Here is a 19,103-nt window from a genome sequence, read left to right as displayed (position 1 = left end):
CGCATACGATCGTTAATTTGCAACTCTGTCTCAGTTGTAAGTATATGGCGATAGAGCAGAAATTAAGCTGGAAAATAGATATTGAATTAACCCATTTATGCCTAGCGTCTATAAAGAAAGGCCTTGGCAAACAGCGTAGACCAGATGAGACACCGCATGATGCGGCGTCTCATCAGGGTCTGCGCTGTTTGCTTAAAGGAATTTCTGTAAGAAATATTCTAAATATAGAAATAAGAATACTAGGCATCACTAATTTTGGAAATAAATTGATCCAACCAATTTAGGAGGATGGGAGAGTCCACTAGGCATAAATGGGTTAAATAGCATTCGACTCGAGTATGCAGCTTAACCGGTATGAAACATTTAATAATTCCAAATGGCAGATGCTTTTTGGTAACGTAAATCGTCCCTTCAAGGCTTTGAAACATCGTTTACAACATTTAATACGTGGTGTGTTTTTTTTTCGGCAAACCACAACATCTTTCTCTATTTGCTTTCAATTACTTTCGAAAAAGCACTTTATTTTTTCTTTTGAAAATCCCTATTGAGTTCGGATGCTGGCCCCTTTAACATCAAGAAATTGTCTTCGGGACCATTGTTGTGCTTATTTCAGTACATAGTTTTGTCATACAAATTAGCAATACAAAGCGCATGGTGACAATATTGCTGCTTATTAATTCAATGACTGGGCGTGCGTGATGCCATGGGTTGCATATGAATATGAAATGAATATGAATTGAGAGAAAACTAGTATGTTGCCATAACATGTAGTCGACGCAATTAATGCATATCTCGTGGGTATTAAAACAGTGTTATTTATTCATTGTTTTGTGGTAGTTATTTGATAGGTTCGAATTAGAACATACAGTGCCACACGTCTTTGAAATGTTTAAAATATTCATTTGATTTTATGTCAATAGGGCTCTGCTCTGCTTTCTTTATCATTTTCTATGATCACTCGTGAATTAAAATCGATATTCCACCTAATCCAACAAATTTTCTTTTTATTTTATGCTTGAAAGTGACAATTTTTGTATTTTAGCCATAACAGACAAAAGCATTCCCCGTTTGGCGCCCCCCCTCCATGTATTTTAAAAGGAAGCTCATATATAAACATCAATGCAGAGTAGCCCCCTAAGTAAAATTGCCTTTACTTGGGGTCACAATAGGGAAATCAAAGATATCTTAGTTCCTGTAAAACAATGAAAATTATCGATATTTTTCACTGTTATGTTTTACTGTTTGAAAAAGTGAAATATCGGTGTAAATTCATAAACCTTCGGAAAGCATACACTTGGAGACTTTTCTTACGAATCACTTTTCAAACTTGAATATCTCAGTAATGAGCTAAGATTTTTATTTAAAATTTCACATGTGATCATTTGACTATACTCTATGCAAGATTACATAAAATCATTCATCCGTGACAATCAGACGCTTTTGCACGTGGGGTAGGTGTGGTTGCATCTTTTTGCACGTGAAAATGGCGAAACGCGATATGATTCTAATTTTATTTCAATTTCTTCATTTTAGGTGGGTTGATACACCAGGAAAACATAAAAATAATTTTAAAATCAATATGTCTCGTATAAAATTTCAGGAGCGCAACAGCGCAATCGGCATGTTGCAGGCTACCTTCCCCACTTGCTGACGCATCTGATCGTTGCGGATGAATGATTTCATCGTTTGCTTGTACATATTGTAGGTCAAATGATCACATGTACAATTTTATATCAAAATATTTACTCATATCTGAGATATTTAAGTTTGAAAAAAATGCTGCGTTCGAAAAGTCATGAAGTGTAGTTCAGCGCGCTATATAATTCAAATTTAATTTCAATTTAATCATCATAGGTCGGTTTTACACCAAGAACATATTACATTAATTAGAACAACAATATGGCTTGTATGAGCGCAATGTTACAAGCCGGTCGGTCATTAAACGTATAAGTTAATGTCTTTTACAGTTCAAATTATTATTTTACGATGTATGATTTGCGAATTGTACTTTTTCAATGATTGTTTTAATTTGTTATGTTTGATATTTTATTGTTGATCGATTTCAATTAAATTTACTTGGATTATTAGATCTGTGTTGAATTACGTCTGAGTCCAAATTTCAACAAAATCCGTTTAAAAATAAAGGAGCTATATTGATTTGAATACGTGATGCGATTAAAAAAGTCTCCAAGTGTACAATAAAAGAGGTTAGATGAAAAAGAAAAATACGACAATGAGATATGTTTTTCCACTATATAGTCATGCGTCTCGCGTAACTCAAGACTCTCTTACACAATAGAAATCACTTATAAAGTATTTAATTGAATATTAAAGGTATTAGCCGAGCAAGGAGATCGGTTAGTTGTGTTAATCACGTTGCTTTTACTGTCGTTTAACGAATCCAGTTGCATTTTGTCGGCAACTGCATGGTAACATGTGTGTTTTGGATGAAAAAGGCCACGTCCAGTGTTCCACAATCTTTCAGCAATAGGCATATAGTGCGTTTCATACCTTGTGTATATATAATACCTATACAACAGATTATTTTTTCAAACTATGTATTTTTGTCAATATTCGTTGTTGAAAAGTAAAACCATACACAATAGGTGTACATTTAACAATCTGGAACCCCTGGGGTAAACTCGGGGGGGGGGGGGGGGAAGGTAGGGTCTAGCGGGGGGGTGCAAATTTATGATACTGCTGCCTGTGATAGAAATCACTTGGGTTTGTATCTGGGAAGCAATCAATGTCCTGATTTGATATCAATGTTCACTTACTCTAAACTAAAACATAGTTTCCAAACTGTCCGAACGTGCATATTGGGTGGTCAGTGTTAATGTTACTTAAAATAGCAACAAAACAATTTTGTTCATTGAATTGAACATGAATAATTATGATACTGTGATAAAACTTTGCATAAATATATACTTATACCTCGTTCGGAATATTAAATATGGAAATGAGAATCGTGCAAATTGTTACTACAAAGAAAAAATGACAAATTTTCTGCTAATTAACTTTATAACAATATGAGCAAGTTATTGCCTTTATTTGGAAATCATGTTTTACATTGTCAATTTAAACGACATCATTAAGCGCCGATGTAAGCCAATTTCATAATACATCAAACATCATCACTTTTATCAAAGATGTTAGGCAGAATACCTCTTGATCAGCTGTCACATGCGGATCAGCTACATCCTTATGTATGGGATGTTGGATGCGTGAGTACACAGAAAGGTCCGTTCTTTATGTTACATATAGTAAAACGTTTCCTAGTGCATTCAATCAGTCATCGCTGAGAATAAAATAATAAAATACAAATTAAATTAAAGATAACACTATTTCATTTGTAGTTACATCACAACGGTTGACATTAAATGTGTAACACATCTACGGTGATTTATAGATGTGGCAGGCTACAATTATTGAGATTAAAATGGTAAGAAAACATTAGTTTATTGAATAGCAAACACCAGATAATACTGTTAAAACCGAAGTGTACAGAAACAGGAGATGACAAGTAACGAGCCATATTTAAAGTTTCGACTTCTCAGACTTCCTGTGTAAGTTTTTATTTTAGAATAGTTGTCAATACAACAATTGCATTATTTAATTTGAACTTAAGGCAAATACGTATCCTATAGCTACAATATGAGATTTAAAGAGGTAAATAGCGCCATGTAGCATGTGGTTCAATAAGAGAAATTTCGAAAGGATGTAGGCATATTTACCAGGTCATTTTTTTTTTAGTTTTTACTGCATCAGTAACTTGATAATTCACTAAATGTAAAAAATGGCATTTGAACTTCCGTTACTTGCGAATCTTATACTGGGTAATAAACCTGAAATGCGCTCACCTTCGTTAGAATATAAATATTCATGAAATTCTTACATGAGTCATTTTAACATTAAGGGAATTTAACAAGTCGTCCTATTTTTCAAATTCTTTTTTTTGTTCACGAGCGAGTTAACACATGCATAGATTATCTTTAAGTCGTAATTGATTCAAATTCAGCCCAGGGGCGTAGGTAATATGGAGGCAGGGAAGGCGGCCGCCTCACCAATATTTCGGCTAGTCGTCGTTATATAAATAAAATGTAAATTCCCCCAAATCGCCGCCCCAAAACCAGTACTTTTGTAATCACGCGCCGTCAGTGCAGAAGCAATGTGTCCCCTCTCCGTCTGCTCCAAGGTTGCCAATAGTGATGTGTCAATATCCCTTGTTAGGTGTCATAAACCAGGGGCCCAGGTTAATGTCATTGCGTTAATTGTTTTATTGTTCTTTTCCGTGATTACACTGTGGGTGTTTTGATTAAGGACATACTTTTCTTTTAATTTTAGTTGATCGCTTTAATTCAAAGGAAACTGCCGATTAAAACAATTTTGAGTAAATATATGCGTGAAAAAAATTAATTTGATTGAAAATAATTTTGTTCTCTAAGTATAACAGTTATTATTTGATTAGAAATCATTGAAACAATATCATATATGTTATTGTTTAATGTTCAAAATGAGTATTCCTAATCAGCCTCGAAATTTTGCTTTTCTTAAGCGTACGTACATTCGGAGAGAAAAAGTCAAAACAGCGTTCATTCCAATCTAGTTGGTTTGATTCGTTCACATGGCTCCACTACGATGAGGTATGTATATTAGTATTACATTTTAATTTGCGACCGTTCTTACCTTTTATGAACCTAACGTCGATCTAAATACAAACGGAATTTAGAATAAAAACAATACATATAAATAAAACTAGTATTATTGTTTAATAATGTTGGTTTTTTATTATTGCCATTAATATTTATCACAACATTTATTACATTAACAATTTTATTCTGTTCAGAGCCGGGACCTTGCGTCCGCCTCCCCAATGTTTGGAGGTCATCTACGCCCCTGCAGCCCATTGTCTTTGACGACTAGTCCAATTTAATATGATACATTTAACAACCGTTTAACTCCGTCGATAACGGCTAGAATCTCATAAATAAAATAAATAAAAAATGCCCTTCGAATCGCAATCAGTGTTTTATAAATAGAGTTTGATATAAATACAGTTTGCATGTTCTATTAACGAGAATGTGTATTGCATTTCATTTTAGGTTTTTGTTCGCAAATTATTGGATTACTTTAATATGTATTAAGGTCTTTGGGTTACATATTCGGGCACGGTTTAAAGTATTTAAATAAGCTTCGTGTATTATATGCCTCCTGTTTACACAATGACAGAAAACCGACACTTGAACTATGACACTATTTGAAATAACGGTTAGCTTATAAAATGTCATGATGCCAAACATGGATTTATTGAACTTAACGATGCAGAATTAATTTAATAATAAGAAACAATCATGCGTGGTTATTGTTTAAGACAAAGATTTTGAATTTGAAACAGCATAATCCCATTGTCATAATATCTTAATGTAGAACTTTTATCAATTCAACAGTTTAAACAAATGAACTTGATTTATGCGTATGCCATTATTTATTTAAATACATAATTCCCTATTTAATAATAGCCTTTTAAGAGCATATTGAATTTAATACGCCAAGAGTATTTGTCATATTGCGTGGTTTTCATTATTATATAATGGGCTTTTTTTAATTGTTTAGACAGAAGTCATTAAAAATTCAGATAATGCATTCGAATCTACGTTTGCTTGCTTTTAGCATTTGTATAATTTAGATAAACGAATGACGGGAGAGCGAGATAAATTGTCTGCATTCATAACAAATGGAAGCATTATCATAACAAGACGTTTTGGTAGAACATATAAGCCTCCCTCCTGGCAGCAAAGCCGTACCTTTAACCTTTATACTAGATCCATTGATTTGAAAATCATAAGAGTCTTCCTTTGTCAAGAATAACCAGCATACTTATTAAAGGAACCCTAAGAATTTTCTAGGTACTGTGCGGAAACAAATTGTATGTTACAAGCCCCGTTTACATTTACCTTTCACCTAGTTATTTCAAATCGTAATGCTTTGTTGTTCTTTCTCAGAAGTAACAAATGTACCAATATTGATTTTCTTACTTTAAAGCATTCACAAGAAATTGATTTATATTGACAGACCTGTGTTACCTTTGTGACCTTGACCTCCGATCTGTCGACTTCAATTTCAGTAAGCGTATTTTCATTTCATTCATCATACATTTGCATGATTGTAAGCCAAATGGTTCTCTATATATCGTGTAGAAACGATAGGTCAGAAGACCGACCGACCTACCGACACAGACCGAGAACTTACCGTAGGCAGGCCAAATTCAAATATATGTTATCACCACGTTTTCATAGGGGACTTTAATGTTGCTCGGCGCATTAAAAGTGGCTGGTTAGTATTTATGAATTTAACATGACTTTCTTTTCGTAAAATAACCCGCAAGATTCTGGTTATTATTTATATAACAGACTAACCGCTCAGCATATATTCATTTTTGTGACAATAACAGCAGTTCAATTTTAAGGCAATACCAGTAGAGACCAGTGTTTCAAAAAAATCAATGACCCATCGTTTGTTTAAAGAGCCTTAAAGTAATTGGTTGCTACAGACCAACTAGTATTTGCACACACATTGCTGATAATTTGCAACCGCTGTCTGAGACAAATCGCTTCAGGAAACTCCCGAGCGACAGTTGTTTACCATGACAGAAACACGGCAAAGTAAATGATGACCGAATGTGTTTTATTGCGCCCAAACCTGTATCTTGAAAACTGCATTTTAGATACGTTATCATCCACCAGCCACATGCGATGACAGAAATAAAGCTTCGGCGTGCATTTCACGTTCTCTTTGTATGCGTGATCAATGGAAAACGATCTGGTTATAATCGCGGGAGAAATGGCACTATTTTGGGTAATGCATTATGAAATCAATTTAATCTTCAAAGCACATTTCATGTTAGCTTTATTTCGATGGCAATTGTATTCCTCATTACATGAATCCAGAAACAAACAATTCGTTTCTCCAATTGACCAGTGTCGAGGTTCAATCGTTGACCGCTATAAACCCTTTCTAAGATTCAAAAGTTGTGTTTGTATATTACATGCGTCTAATATAGTTTCAAAATGTTACTAACTTGCACAAAAGAAACACGTTAAATGTTTCAGATAATTGCACATAACTACCGTATTGGGATAACTCCATAAGGAACCTTGAAGGAAATGTATGGTGCAGACTGCAACCTACCCTTTAAGTTGCTTATTATGTTTTCTACTATGATCTAAATAGGATTGGTTCTTTAGAAGACAAATCCATTCTTGCAGCTGGCTAAATATGATTTCCAACAAATTCTCGCAGTTAAAGATTAATATTGAATTATTACGATTTTAATTACTTAAATGGAAAATTAAATTTGAAATTGAAGCTGTGTGAAACTATAACTTATTAACCCTTTGCATGCTGGGAAATTTGTCGTCTGCTAAAATGTGGTCTGCTGAATTTCTAAAATTAGCATTTTCTTCGATTTTTTTTCAAAGAATACTATCAGAATAGCAAACAGTTTGGATCCTGATGAGACGCCACGTTCTGTGGCGTCTCATCTGGATCCACACTGTTTGCAAAGGCCTTTAAAATTCGGTTCCAGCGCTGAAAAGGTTAAGAAAAGGACCATAGCGAAAACATTCATTGTAATGAAAACACGAACTGAGACGAGATCTGCATTTTGAATTGCAATGACTAACCACGCATGATGAAATGGAATAACTAGAAATCTGACCGAGGGAATACAGAGAAAAACTCTCGAGTTATCGTGTGTATCTAGGCGTCCTAATGTTTCCTCTCCCTTGATAGAATATTGTTCCGAAATTCGATCTTCAAACACCAGCAATGACACAGTGTTTCATAGTGCAATAGTGTGTAGTCAACACACCTTAAACGTCTGACAACCGTTATAAGTCAATATTTAAAACATAGCAATACATGTTAAATGATACGTTAAACGCAAAGCTTAATCTAAATCTGAATATCGTGGGTGTATTTTAAAACCGACATCTCGTTTCATATTATTAAAATTCTGTCAACCTAAGTTATCGGTTAAAAGAACGCGGCCTGTTCATTATGTCAAATACAAAATGTTCACATCAAGCTGTCTTTTGCACTATAAGTATATTAAATTTGCAATCATGAATGTCATTTATCAAAAAGGTAACCTATAATATACGAATATAATGTTTGGATACCGGTTGTAAAAATTGCGTAATATTTCTATTTGATTACATCTGGTCGGATAAATATATGCGTTGCCTAGATCAAAATTGACTGGTTTTCTAACATTGCTAGGTACGTCAATGTGGGCGATTTGGATACAATGCAGAGCAGCGTATTTGTGTATTGTATTTTGATTTAAAAGAAGTAGTAGTTCAAAACTAAAACCGTATTACCGTATGAAGGGCGAGAATAAATTTTTACTAAGCAAAACGTTAGTTAAAAACTATTTACGTTGAAATAAAAATACTTATCAATAAAATGAAATTCTATAATTCACAATGCGAAAGGATAAGGTAATTAGAAAAAAAAAACAGTTGTCTTTGTAAACGTGTTAGGAACGCGTAAATGGCGTGTATACAGTAAATACAAGACGCACATGTGTTACATCTGCACCGACCAAACATTATGCGAGTAAGAATGTTGCTTTGAAAGTCGCAGATGAGACTGACGACCTTGTGTAAATGTCTAGCACGTTATGTATTTTCTTATCAAGTTGAGCTTCTTTTTTACGATACAATATTTATGTTAAATTGCAATGAAACACTATACAATAAAAAATTAATATACAGTTAGCCATGAGGAAATAACATTAAAGTTCCTTATAACCGCAAACAAAACGCCTTCCAAACAGACAACTCTCTTGTATTATTAAATTACCCGTAAATAAAATCCAATAAACATTTGATATTTTGATATGTAAGGTACTTTTCTACCGTCAATATCTTAGCAAGTCAAGGTCGCAGGTTAATTTTACGACTTTACATATCACATTATGTACTGGAATATTGTTCGCAAGCTATTTGATTCCTTAAATACTGATTAACATCTCGGGATAGACGTTCGGTTACATATTAAAGTATTTAATAAAGAATTGTTCATTGTTTGTCGTGTTCAAAACAATGGCTGGAAAACGATACTGGGAGCAAAACAGTATTTATATTTATGGCAATCGTATACAATCTATGTAAATATTTTGCATACACTTAATAACCAAATAATTGTTTATGGTAGCTTAATTAGCCTGAATTTCATAGTCATGTCAATTGATCTGTCAAAAGACACATATGTTATAGTCATGCGTGATGAACAGAGATTTTGGAATTAAATCTGCTAATAAGCAAAACGCCAACATTCTTAATGTTAAAGAAAAACACAAGAAGGCCAAGGACCCTTAGGCGTTTTTCTGAAACCTCAAGAAACAAAGCAGGTACGGTAGTATTCAAGAGCTCTTACAATAGATATGGAAAACTGCCCTAAACACCCTGCAGCCATATTTGTGAACAGACCACATTCCTTCTCGAACTAAGCTCAGATATGTATAATATTGTAATATTTTGAGCAAGATATAATTTACAAATGTTTTAAATTTGTCCACATAAGAGAAACTTCGACGCCTCGTGGCGTCCATATTTCCCAATGGACCGAAGCAATTCCCAATCGCCGGGTAGTTGGAACAGACGGCCGGAGCAAGTTTTATTTAGATTGCGAAAACAAATCTGACTGAAGAATGTTCACAAGCGTTGTGTTTTTTTTTAAATTGACCTTGATATGTTGTTTTTTTTTATCCCGCTTAATTCAGTTGCGATCTTGGTCGAGATTTCATTAATAGGCAAACAGTCCTGAAAATGTATATGAAGTTTGGGCAATACATGTTGCCTCTAGCGTGGTTGCGAAGCATATGTTGACGAAGCACGACGACACACGCACCACGAACAAAGGACAAAATGCGATCAAAAAATCTCATACTGAACACGGTATGCTCAGGTGAACTAAAAATGCTTTCGAATCACATGTAAAGAATAATATTATAATTAAAAAAAGGTGAACTACAAATGTGTTTGAATCACATGTAAAGAATAATATTATAATTAACATAACACAATGATGCATAAGAGGGGGTCTAACATGTAAACACATTCGTTAGTGTGCAAAGAATGCATCATTAAATAATGGGCGTTTGGTAATAGAAAGACGCAATTAATAAAATATTCAGTTATGGCATTCCATAATTTGTTTGCTTCCTCTTAACAAAAGTATAAATTAAAAGACTGAATGACGGGAATGCGTGTTAAATGGTCCCAAAAAGAGAACAAATATAAGCACGCACAAAATAATTAGTGCTCTACTCTCCTGTATTCATCTCGTATTGATAAGATGAATGTGTTTTTTTTTCAATAGATGTTATTAATTCAAATGATTATCACACAAATAAAAATTTTGAGTAATGTGTTCGGCATGCGAAACGCTGATTTTGGAACGTTAAAAAAGACTTGTGTACAAAGTGTTGTACTTTTGAAAATCCATTTAGCTTGTTTACTTACAAAAATTGTATACTTCGAACACTCTGAAATAAGTATACTTGGAAAACCAATATAATAATGTATGCTATAAGCATGTTTCAAATTGTGGACCATAGAAACTTTCTCCTTACAACTGATAGTGTATTTAAAACGTTACGTTAGTGAATACGTATTTTCACTGTGTTGATGAACAGCTTTTCAATCACTTTTTACTCATCCAACAACGTACATATAATTGAACATTATTTAGTATTATTGTGCTTGTTTGATTATAATCCATCCATTCCTTTTTTAATCTATGACGAACGTGACGAATATATGTTTTGTCAAACTGTTAAAGATTGTAGAACCAAATATGGATCGAATTCATGGCTAATGGGTCATATTATTGTTAGACTATAAATGCGCGTTTTGGCTCAGATAGAAGTAAAGTATAAGCTTCAGAAATATCACCATTTCTGACGTGAAAATTTATTCTTAACAAGGCTTTTCACTTAAGGAAACTTTTAATGAGGAACGAAGTTCATGTGTTCATGAACAATTTTATATTAGAAGCCAGTTTAAATGTGATGTTCGACACTTATTCACTTGCTTTATTGTTCCCTTAACATGGGTCTATTATAACGCTCCGCCTAACAAACAATTCATTAAATAATCCAGGTAGTCAATACCATGAATACTGTATTATGATAGACAGATTATGAATGGTGACGATGGGTGAATATGTAACATTTCATAGGGCTTGTCTTGATATCATTTTTTAATCTTTCATTGAGTTGATTAATATGCATGGTCACTTTCTTAAACAAAAAACTACTTAAATAATATCTCTACATTGGGAATATACAATTCATCCACTCGTTTTTGACATGCACTTTAACTACTTTAATAATGTTTATTCACGATATGACTGGACGAATTATTTACCACTTAGTCGGGAAAATGGGAGCAGTTCATGTATAACAATTATATATGCAGTAATTGCAGGATTTACCTACATTGTAACTGAATATTGACCACATAACTTACATCGATCATTCTGTGTTATAACCAATCGCCTGTCTCATAGGTAACACCCACACAAATAGCAACATCATACTTCTTGTATGATTTCATGGCGATTATGACTATATACGTGTCAGTCCTTTGCCTTTTTCTAGTTATAAAGGGGGTATATATCTTCAAATTAGAGAATCCAATCTTTTTTAGAGATGAATCAAAGAAGTTAATATATTGTTTCGGTTTGGGAGTATATAATCTAGCGTACATTCTGGGTTAGACTGCGGACAACTAAATGCCACGAATTGAGCTGATATCACAGAGCAGCTTGTTGCAATTAATCAACGACTCGTCTTATGTTTTAATAGCTTTTCAGTAATTGGTTTCTACAGAATCGCCAGTAACAACACACAATGCTGGTAATTCGCAACCGCTGTCTGACGCATATTGCTCCAGAAATTCCCGAGCGACAGTTGCTTTACAAATATCAAAAACGGAGCAACGGTACAGATAGCATAATGCGTTTAATTGCGCCCAACCTGCTTGTTGCATGCAAGTTTGACACAATTGAATATCAACCGTCCTAAACGCGCTGAAATTAATATCACGATAATCTCAATTTGCTTCTACATGAATGTTGTCCAGATTGCTTTATATTAAAACAAATCGAATTTTGAAGCTGAAAAAAATATCGCTAACAAGTTCTAGTTGTTGATAATATCATTAATATCATTATTACCGAACAATATCAATGATTTATTATATTTCAACACATAGTATTGTCAAAAGCGTGCCTCAAAATAAAGCCGAGCATAGCGACAATAGTATTATTAATGAAATACCGCGAAGCCCGATATTGCTTCAAAATAACACGGAATCTGCATTTTGAATAGCAATGACTAATCACGCTTGATAATGTTTTGAATATGAATATGACTCAAGGGAATATGGAAAGATAATATACCGTCGGTATCTTGCCGACGTCGTGTATTTGCATCCCTTGATATATTATCATAAATCATTGTCAGATATATACACATATAAGATCTAAGTGTTTTGAGCTATGGAACATTCTCTTAAGGCTGTTAAAGTGTATAGACAAAATATAATTTCTTAAAAGGAATACTCTTTAAAACACACCTTTAAATACGCTTTTGTACGTTTCAAATGATCAGATGTTACAGTAAACCGCTTTAAAAAGTATATAAATCATAAGATGTATGCCCATTCGAGTCAGTGAATAATGTAATGTTAAAAATGTATTATATCGATTTGTCAAAAACAGTTTTTGCAAACGTTTATTAGTGTCAAATAAGGAAGTTTTCCCACAAAGTTTTCTCTCTTTTGCGTTGTAAATATTTGAGATGTAAGGTACTTCCAGTCTATAATAAGATATGTATTCGACATTATATTGGCACGCTGCTAATATCGGGGTGTTGAATTATTTAAGGTCCAATTGATTCCTCAGTATAATTGCTGATGGTCGTATTCATGAATGAACGTGCACATGTCCCCAGAGGCTTTCAGACAGTAATAGTTACATCTGAGCGTTTTGAAGACCATGAATTGCATGGGTTTGTTTCTGTGTGTATTCTGAAGTTTATGATGTCCTTTTGCGCCCGATGATGCATTATGTGCGGACCCGGATTATGGCTCGGCTCTCCTATCTTATTCGCTTATTAGACTCACGAAGTTTGGGACGCATTTTAATAATAGATGCAATTTCGAGATTTTTAGTTGTAATGAAAGATTTTAATTTAGGTGTGGTCTTGTATTTGGGGTTGAAGCCGCATGGTTCCCGACGGAAACCTCACCTGTTCGATTGGTGCCAACTAACACAAATCACCATGCTTCATGGATCGGGGATTGACCTCGGGTAGCCTAGGTAAGAAGCACATGCACCTACCAATGCGCTAACTGAAAAACCCGTTGGATTTCTGAACGTATGGGACTTTTATATGAAGATGGTTATATGACTGATTTGATTATTTAAACAGAATCAGTTATATACGTTATAAAAATTTAGGCGTGTCGAATTTTGTATTCAAAAGTAATACTTTCGAATAAATGTGTAAAAGGAATGTTTGCCTGCGCTCTCCTTGTTTTAACGAAGTGATAATATGTCGAAATTGTAAAATCTCCCTGGTAATAAGTATATGTATATTTTAAAAGTATAAACATGATGTGCATTTGACTTTTTGATTAAATATTCGTTTGATTATCTACCTAGCTTTCTCATTAACGTGTCTTGTGATCAGAAACTCAGCCTATGTGTAAACGTTTAGTGTATATTAACTGTTACGTCAATAAATGTGTCGCTATGATACAGAGCTTCATTCGACACGAACCCACTCTGACTGATTGATTGCCAAGCACCGAAGACCTTTGTTCTGAATATAAAAAGAAAACATTCCTTCTGAATAACAGACTAACCCTTATGATGTTACTAACATAATCATTATACATGACAATAAGATGTCCTGAGCCAATGCGCCACATCAAACAGACTTGCAAATAAACCCAATTTATTATTCGGATACAATTGTGTTTACTCAAACGCACATCAATTTACGGCTCACTCGAGGCACTTTCATGAGAACACATATAGTCGCTGTGCAGCTCGAGTAATTCCAGATACTCTTAGACAGCTACGATATCATTCATCTATATTTTCGCATATTTATGGCTTTGAAATATCGTTTGTGATTGTTCAAATTGGCACGTTTACAAGTCAGGATGCGACTTCAAGCGGAGAATAGCAATACCTTGAATATTTTTCCGTTACGATAAGTTTTTGTCTCGCAATCGACTAAAGCAATCTAAATAGAAACGCTGTGTGTGTATTTGTTCATAATATTGTTCAACTGAAAAAGTATGTTGATGGCTTCATAACTCACCAAAAACGAACATTCGGAACAGATCTGAATACGCTCGTAGGCCTCGTTAAAATTGGAACGTGAGACTGTATTTAAAAAAATTATTGTATCCATAAGCATAAAACATTAAGCATTTATAAAAGAATAAAAATTTAATGCAGATACATAAGTAAGTTCCAAACTAACTAAATATTGAGTTTTTTTCTCGTTAAAAACACAATCTGCACCGCGAAAACGGATATCTGTTTTGTTCATACAACTTAAAATAGATAGACGAATAATTGTGCGATTTGTTGAGAATTACATTCTCCTAATAACATCGGAATTATGAACGTTTTGACGCACATTCAAAGCACTGTAGCAATTCTAAAATAACATTATATAACATAATATACATTCTAAAATGTACATTGTTCAACTTATCTTATAGACAGAAAAGGTAAATGGCTATATATTCGCACCAAAACATTTGAAACCAAGAAATACATGTTTAGATTCCAACCTGGCGTAACTAAGATCGACATGAAACAGAAAAGTACTTTGTTGTAATTATTTAATTGTATTACATGTAAAGATTATGAAGCGCCAATCTGTGTCATGGATTGGTGCTCTAATATAAAAAAATAATCTACTTAACTACGCTTGTTAATTGCTTCATTTCAATACAGAGAACATTTAACAAACACTTCAGTTGTATGGGAAAGTGACCTGCAGTTCGGAAAATGGATTCGTAATTGAAAAAAACTCCCTTTCCATTTTCTAGGTCACCTGAGTAAACAGTCAGACGAGTCTGAGTCAACAATCTCATTATTAAAACGATACAAAATTAATACGAGATCGTTTTTTATCAATTTTATGCATCGGGAACTCTCATTGTCAATTAGCTTTTTAACCAGGGTAGTATCGCTGCACTTATGTAGAGTGTCATTACTGAGTCGACATTAAGCGTACGGTCGAGTGGCCGCAATTGGCGAGTATCTGAAGGGTTGCAAAACTTTATTAGCCCCGTTATAGGCACTTCACTAAACATGACAGCATTTCAATGATAAAATAGGACAGCTAAAGCTCCCGCGGGATTCGAACCGAGCGCCTGTATCATTACAAGTGACTTGCACCTTTCGGGCATCAATATTATTACATCGCGACATTCGGTGTAACAGTTTTACAGCAATCTGTCGTTTAGTGTTTTGAAAAGCTTCAAAAAACATTCGTTCAATTTACTTATTTAATATGTTAGCACGTCCATTTAACACTAAGTACAGTCATCGTTGCGACATGAAATTTAAAGGGACTTGCTCACATATATTCCCATATTTTAAATCGCATTAATCTCATTTACTAACAAACGCTGTTAGAAATTCGTAAACGTTATAAGGTATTTGTAATCGATCAAATAGTTGTACAAGTTTTCTTATAAGTGGTATGACCTTGCTTAATATAAAAGTAACATTCTTTTTTTAATATGATGAATATCGTTTTTTTTCAATTTATAGTTTACCAATCTGTAATAACCACCTTGAAACATAGTAGGAAGCCCGTAAAATCTTCCTTAGCGCTAGGCTTCGTATTCCAACAAATTGAAAATTCTTACATTTATGATAACCATTTATTTATAAATAATGCACTTCGCTCAGGGAAAAGGGTGCTTAATGCATGTGCGATAAGTCGTGTACCATAGTAACCAGCGCAGTCCGCAGACACTTCCCTCAGAGACTTGATTTGTGCCCATCGAGACTGGATTTGTGTTTAGAAGATGCTTCTTGTAAGTGAAAAATCCCGTTAAAGCGGAAAGTTACCTCCGTGATAATCATGCACAGACTGCAAAGGCTAATGTGGAATGATAGTTTACGCACATGATTTAAACCCGGTTTTCTCAGAGCGAGGCTCGTTAAAAGAAGACTACTGGTGCAGGCATACTGGCATAGCTGAGATCAATCGTGTAGAACATGGTTAGCGTTTATTATTTTAAAGTAACTGATATTACATTTTCAAAATTAAAAAAACAAACATAAGAAAGGCAACTTTAAGAATGCGCCTACAATCTTACAAATCTTATGACATACCAAAGTAAATCAGTTTGACTGCTTCAGATAAACTGTGGCATTTGCGATTACCGTAAATAAAAAGTTCAATTCGTCGTTATCTTTTCCAACAACGATACAATTCGAATTATTTCACCACATATTAGACATATGAGTAGTTCCGCTATTCTGAAATTAGCGTGTTTCAAAGCTTTATGGTTTAGGGAGTTAAAGGGATCTTTTCACGCTTTGGTAAATTGATATAATTGAAAAAAGTTGTTTCAGATTCGTAAGTTTTCGTTTTAGTTATGATATGTGTGAGGAAACAGTAATACTGAACATTAACCATGCTCTAATATAGCCATTATATGCATCTTTTGACGATTTTAAAACCTAAAAATTATAAAGCGCTTGCAACGCGAAACGATTGAATAATTTGGAGAGTTCTGTTTTTGTCGTTAAATTTTGTGAAACTACGAAGATATAAGGTATAAAATACGTCACAAATGTGTACTCGGCGGAATAGCTCAGTAGGCTAAAGCGTTTTTACTTCAGGACTCTGGCAGGACTCCAGGGGTCACTGGTTCGAAACCTGCTCCGGGCAATGTTCTTTTCCTTTTTTTAATTTTTTTCTTGATTTTTTACTGGAGCTTTTACGATCCAATGTTTACATTTATCAATATAAAGCATTTAATGAATAAGTTAAAAAAAATGCCAAAATCTGTGAAAAGGCCCCTTTAAATAAGTCACTCGAGCCGTGCAGGACAGGGATTAAATACTTCGTTTCGCCTCACCACCATATATGCAACCCGCAGTCACCTCTGGTATGGGTGTAAGCTCCCATGCGCGTGTGTGTCAACGATAATCCGAATAAATGATAATAAAATCATGGAGGAGTGGATGGTTTATCGTAAAAAAGGTTAAAACGTCTTCAAAACATGTAAGTCAGGATTAAGATATTTTATCAAATATGACTTGAAAGTTTTGACCGTTTGACACGTAGTTCATATTCCGAAGTCTCAACACATAAAGAGGACTTTTATATCGGGATACACATTTCTTTACATGCTTTAAGATGTCATGTTTTATAAAATTTAATCGGGAAATCATTTCCTTTATTCGTGTATGTAGAGTATGAAATATGTAAATGTTTTAATACCTTCATATCAATATATTGTTAACGCATTATGCAACAAGTATATCTTTGCTGTATTACTCTTGATAGCGTTGTGAATTGATATTTGTTATTGATATGCGTTTTTGTTGGCAGTTTTTGTGGGGTATTGCTGAAGATATTGGATAGCGTGGTCAAAGCAATGTCGCTTTGAAAAAAAGATGTTTCAATTCGCCAATTGTTCGAGATTCATTAAACATTATGTTCAATTACTTCATTTTATAGCGATTTTGGTACATAGACTAAAAAGAGAACTACATAATGACACGTATCATTCTCATATTCATAGTAGATATAATACTCCTTAAAATAAAAAATCCTGGACATAACAGTGTTATGTCATTAACACTCCGAATAGTGTGTCATATCTTAATTACACTTTTCATATCCCCAACAAACAAGATCGACCAACTCAGATCCAGACAAGCGATGTCGGCTGTATACTCATTGATATTTCTTCCCCGAACCATTGTGATTTGAATTAATGAAGCTCACCAAAGGCTGAATATTGGCATCTTAGCAATATTCATACATATTTGTCTGTAACAATAACTTTGTTGATTATGCACCAATTTAAATATTCGTAAGCTTTTGTTGTTTTGGCAGTTTACATCGCCACAAAATCGTCAGCACAATCATCATCATCATCATCATCATCATCATCATCATCATCATCATCATCACCATCATCATCATCATCATCATCATCATCATCATCATCATCATCATCATCATCTCAGCATCAGCAGCAACAAAAATAGCAGCTAAATATCACTGAATTATATACCTCTTATTTTATATTATTGTTATTTTCATTTTTATTGCGATTATTTGTACGATGATATTTTTAATACTATTATTGTTATTTTTAGTAGTAGTATCATTAATATTCACAATAGTAGTATATTTATTATTTAAGTAATGCTTACTTTATGAATATACTCTAACGGATACTTTTGCTTGACACCTCGTGATGACCATCATAACAGATTTTAAAAATATAGAAATAATTAAAAATATTTACAAAAACTATAATAATGCACATTCTTTATCAAATAAATTTGCATTTACGACTACATAAAGTTATCAAACAAGACAACTATTTCAGATGTATAAATAAAGATTGTTAAAAACTTACTCGGTGTACGAAAATAATCCGCTCATTTAAACAAACGCACGTATCCAATCGCTTGATTATCGCACTAATTTCAATTTCATAATTATTAATCACTTGTATGCAAATAGCTGAATACAAGTTATTTTAGTTTCAACTTTGATTAAACTAACTCAGGTAAGAAGCTTTATCGTAAATCAAATATAAAGTCTGTAGTTCTCATGAAGCACATGTCTCTAAAAATATTTTCATTTTATCTTTAACTCAGCATACAGTCACTTTTAGTCCCGGATTTCAATGCACATCACAAACAACTTATTTTAAATTTATAAACTTGATATAACCCGTCTAAGTCCGTCCCACTTTATAAAAATTAATCTACGTATCGCAGTTTATTTACATCACTTTAAA

At 33.7% G+C, this 19,103-nt stretch overlaps 1 protein-coding gene across 3 annotated transcripts in view; it reads right to left on the bottom strand.

Moving 5' to 3' along the window:
- Window positions 1–19,103, bottom strand: part of LOC127879787 (uncharacterized) — a 43,929-nt gene that overhangs the window by 24,620 nt on the left and 206 nt on the right. For all 3 annotated transcript variants that reach the window (XM_052426839.1, XM_052426841.1, XM_052426842.1), the window contains exon 1: window positions 18,717–19,103. This exon is cut by the window's right edge and continues 206 nt beyond it. The gene's annotated coding sequence lies outside the window, so the exon portion shown is untranslated. The remainder of the gene's footprint in view (window positions 1–18,716) is intronic.

This window comes from Dreissena polymorpha, chromosome 4 (genome assembly GCF_020536995.1).
Source record: "Dreissena polymorpha isolate Duluth1 chromosome 4, UMN_Dpol_1.0, whole genome shotgun sequence".
NCBI lineage: Eukaryota > Metazoa > Mollusca > Bivalvia > Myida > Dreissenidae > Dreissena > Dreissena polymorpha.
This window is presented reverse-complemented; position numbering and strand designations above follow the sequence as displayed.